The sequence below is a fragment of the Tupaia chinensis genome, unplaced genomic scaffold (genome assembly GCF_000334495.1).
Source record: "Tupaia chinensis unplaced genomic scaffold, TupChi_1.0 Scaffold000559_1, whole genome shotgun sequence".
Taxonomy (NCBI): domain Eukaryota; kingdom Metazoa; phylum Chordata; class Mammalia; order Scandentia; family Tupaiidae; genus Tupaia; species Tupaia belangeri.
Genome location: NW_006160071.1, coordinates 282,876 through 287,622, shown reverse-complemented (window position 1 = coordinate 287,622; position 4,747 = coordinate 282,876). Strand labels below are relative to the sequence as shown.

Genomic DNA, 4,747 nt, shown 5'->3' with positions numbered 1-4,747 from the left:
GCGGGGAAAAAAAACGGAGGGAAAGGAGGTGTCCAGGGAAAGACGTCTCCACGACTGTACGGCAGCCAGGACAGGAGCAGGAACCAGCCTCAGAGCGATTTCAAATCAAACGAAAAGCAAGAACAAAACTTACTTGGAGAAAGGGGGCTGGAGCGTAGGCTTTTACACGTGCACCGATTCCCAGAGCCCAGGTGTGGAGACGTAGGAGCGCAGGGCTAAACCTGGGTCTCCGGCGCTGTGGTCCGACCGTCAGTCCCTGCGATCTGCTTCCGGGTCTACGGGTCACTGCGCGTGCGTGAAGGGGCCGCCCCATGGGGCGGGGCGCCCGGGCCTGGTTCTTGTTTAACGCTTCGCCTGGAGTACCTTGTTTCCTGTTTTCCTAGTATTTATGTCCATTTCCTGTTCAGTGGAGCAGAATTGCTGCCTGCCTATTTTAAGGTAATGTAAAAATTTAAACTTGTAGTCCACGTATATTGGGAACTAAGCGGTTTTGTGTGTGTGTGTGTGTGTGTGTGTGTGTGTGTGTGTGTGTTTTTCCATTAAGAAGTTGAAATGGTTGAAGACAAAAGCTATTTTTGCAAGTCTATTGGACTGTCTTAGCAAGTGATGTTGAAGCTACTCAGCCATCAGGAAACTGAGATCTCAGGTGAGCATTTGATTTGGAATGGTAGTTGGATCTGAGAACCCAGGACATGATGCTGAGCAAAATAAGCCAGCCCCAGAATCACAAATATTGGATGATGTTTCTCATATACGAAGTTCTACAAAGGCAAACACAGTAACAGAGTAAAGGTTGGTTATCAGAGCTTGGGTGGAAGAAATGAGGAGGTGTTGGTCAATATACAAACACAGTTTTTTTTTTTTTTTTAAGAGAAGGTACAGGGTGTGTGTTTGTTTTGTTACAGGGCACGTGGTCCTGCCACAGAGACAGAGAGACAGAAAGTGAGAAATCCCCCCCTCCCTCCACCCATGGGGGATGGCCATGCCTTCTCCTCCATTCTCTTCTGAGGATTTTGGGCACACATGTACACATGCCTAGCATGAGTTTTAAACCACTGGGTCTGGCACTTGAACTGTGATTGACTATGTGGGAGTCCAGCAACGTAACCATTACACCATCTGCTGGTCCCTACAAAGGAACTTTTAGGATGAGTAGTTCTGGAGGGTCTAATGTAATGGTGACTACAGTTAATAATAATGTACTACTGTATACTTGAAATATGCTAAGGGAGTAGATGTTAAGTATTCTCAACACACCACAAACACAAAAGTAACCGTATGCCAGGACTCGCACGGCAGAATGTGTTTTTTTCTGAGTGTGTGTGGCTATGGATTAGAAATAAACATAAAAATAAACACACAAAGACATGTAAGTATAGAAAAGCAAGGATCAGGTGGGCCTGATGTGTCTGATGGAGAAAGCTGCCTCAGGATTATTCTTTTAAAGGGCAGAAAATGGGGGAAGATGAAATGGAATGCAAAGTCAGTTGTTTTGGGATGTAAATCATCTGAAGATGCGAAAATGACTGGTGACATGTAGTTTCTCTGATCTTTTGGGACAAAATAAACACCTGTGGCTTCCTTAGACAGATAATGCTCTGCAGTAACAGGTATCTAGTGTATTCATGTGCAAGTTGGTTTCATTGCTATGAAAATGAAGTTCATGGATCTGCAGTTTCTGCATGTGTCTAAAGGTCATCGTATTTGCTCAGATTGGGCTGCTCTCTACAACCATGTAAGGTGATAGATATAGTAATTAGCTTGACTGTAGTAATACCTTATATGAAAACATCACATTGTATGCCTCTAATTATATACAATTATGTTTCAATAAAGCTGAAGAAAAAAGATTGTGTATCAATAACTTAACTTTACACCTTTAAGGAAATAGAAAAAATACATTAAAACCTAGGAGAAGCAAGAAAATAAATTTGAGCAGCGATGAATGAAAGCTTTTATTTTTATTTTTATTTTTATTTTTTTTGAAAGCTTTTAAAAATAGAGAAAATCAGGGACTACAGATGATGTAATAGTTACGTTGTTGGACTTCCACATTGTCTGGTGAGTGCACGCACCCTATAGCAAAAACCTCTCCAAAAAAAGAAAAAAAAAGAAAGAATAAATATCTGAAAAGACATAAAACAAGTAAAGAAATGAAATTAGTTATCAAACACCTCCCAGGACCAGATACCTTCACTGGTGAATTCTATAACAGTTTTATAAAGAAGTATTTATTTAATTGCAGTATGACTAGGTCCCATTGGAGGGTGCTTTTCTCTCTCTTTTATGCATGCATGTACATATGCTCTCTATTATGAATTAAAAACAAACTTAAAAATAGTGTAGAATGGAAACTCTGTTTTTACAAATTTCAGGACAAATGCTTATCTATTTACCAATATCTAAACTAGGTGAAACTAGTAATAAGGGAAGATTTGTGAAAGATTAAAATGAGATATGTGTAAATAGATTCTGGAAAATGTGGAATTTTATGCATCTTATAAGTCAAAATAATGGAGAAAGGAGTTGTGAGCTTGAAATTCAGGTTAGAGTATCACTAATTTTTAAAAGAATTATTTACTTATTATTATCATTTTAAAAATTTGATATAGGGAGGACCAGCAGTTAGCATAATGGCTATGTCGCTGGACTCCCATGTAGTTGACCGTGGTTTGAGTCCTGGATCTGGTGGCTTAAACTCATGCCTGGTGTGTGTGCGTGTGTGCCCAAGATCCCGAGAGGAGAATGAAGGAGAAGGGATTGTGGCGTGGCCATACCCCCTGGGGGGTGATTTCTTGCTTTCTGTCTCTCTGTCTCTCTCTGTCTTTCTGGCAAGCACATGCACCCTATGTACTCACCAGAGAGACAGAAAAAGCAAGCTGCCAGGTCTGGGACTCAAACTGTAGTTGGTTATATGGGAGTCCAGTGCCTCTACCACCATGCACCTACTGGCTCCCAAGTTAGAATATTACTGTGTCACTGAAAATCACACAAAATGCATTTGCTCTAGACAACTGTTACCTGAAACCTTTTCTATAATGCTGTCTTTACCCTCAAGAGAAAAAGTTTCTCATTACCATCACAGTACACACATTTTTAGCAGAGTCACAATTATTGTCTCATTAAATGCATCATATAGCCAGAGTTAGATAAAATTTTGGGGGCCAGCAGGTGGCATAGTGGTTGAGATGCTGGACAATCCCACATGGCTGACCAAGGTTCAAGTCCTGGACCTGGTGGCTTTCTTTCTCACTTTCCCCTCTCTGACCTGTCTCTGTCCCTCTCTGGTCAAATTAAAATGAATAAATAATAATTGTTAAAAAAAAACCCTGTACTTTATTCCAGAAACAAATTTATATACATTGTTTCTCTCCAGGATCAGATAATTACTATAGCTGCATCCTAATCTTTTATTTATTTATTTATTTATTTATTTATTTATTTATTTTCACGCCACAGGTACTTTTTTTTTTTTGGAGAGGTTTTTCGCTATAGGGCGCGTGTGCTCACCAGACACACAGACAGAGACATAGAGACAGAAAGTGAGAAATCACCCCCCAGGGGGGATGGTCACGCCGCAATCCCTTCTCCTCCATTCTCTTCTCAGGATCTTGGGCACGCACGCACACGTGCCCGGCCTGAGTTTTAAACCACCGGGTCCGGGTCCTGCGGTCGACTACGTAGGAGTCCAGCGACATAGCCATTATGCTAACTGCTGGTTTCCTTTATTTATTTTTTTTACAGTCACTCACTATACATCAGTACAGTATACAAAAATGAGATTTTCCATCCAGAATACATTGTACATTGGCTCAATCAAGAATATTACCATACATGTTATCATCAACACATAATTTTCTATTTCTTGTTTCTTATATATTTTGCTTGCCCCTTCTGCCCTTTTTTCCTTTTACCTCTCACCCTCTGCCGATTTCCCCTTTTTCCCACACTGTCTCTGGTATGAACAGCTGTTTTCTGTGCTTTTTTCCCCCACATTTTATTGATTCATTAAAGATTTTAATTAACTTAAAAACTTTCAGTAGCAAGCACAGCTGATATATACATATCCATGAACGCATGTTGGACTTTAGGCATAAACCTCAGTGCGTAAAGTGAACACATTATAAAGTAGCATCTCGCTGGGGTTATATTGCTTATTGCAGTCATTAAATAGGTATTCATAGGTATTTTTTCATTTTAAGAAAAACAGTTTTAGTTTTAATAGATCAAAATTAAAAAAAGAAAATGTTAAGAGAATTTGCTTAAAACTTAAAGCCAGGAAAATGGTTAGGATTCAGTTCAAATAGTAGGTAGATGAACCTATCAACAATACAAGAGAAGACAAAAATCCTTAAATATGGATATCAAAGCACTGAAGAAAGTCAGTAATGTTTTAGTTTAAAGTAAAAAAATATATATTTCACTAGTTCAGATTCATGTAATTAATCTCTCTTCTATTGAATTTGCAGTGTTACTGTGGTCTGATCTGTCCATTTAAACTCTGGAGTTAACATTCAATTCTGGACTTGTCCCTACCATTAGGCTGGCCATTCTCTTATACTCCTATTTCTGTGTGTCTGACTTTAGTGTTCCTGGTATAGTACTCCCTTCAGCACTTCTTGGAGAGCTAATCTGGTGTTGGTCAATTCTTTCAGGTTTTGTTTATCTGAGAATGTTTGTCTTTATTTCTCATATGAAAGATAACCTGGCTGAGTGTTGTTTTTCACTTAACACTTGGAATATATTT

General features: G+C 39.2%; 1 protein-coding gene across 1 annotated transcript in view; it reads right to left on the bottom strand.

Annotated features, from left to right (window-relative positions):
* The window catches only part of LOC102477498 (zinc finger protein 841), a 21,910-nt gene extending 21,649 nt beyond the window's left edge, over positions 1-261 (bottom strand). Inside the window, 1 exon segment of the mRNA XM_006157738.3 lies at positions 134-261. The gene's annotated coding sequence lies outside the window, so the exon portion shown is untranslated.
* Positions 262-4,747: the final 4,486 nt, after the last annotated feature.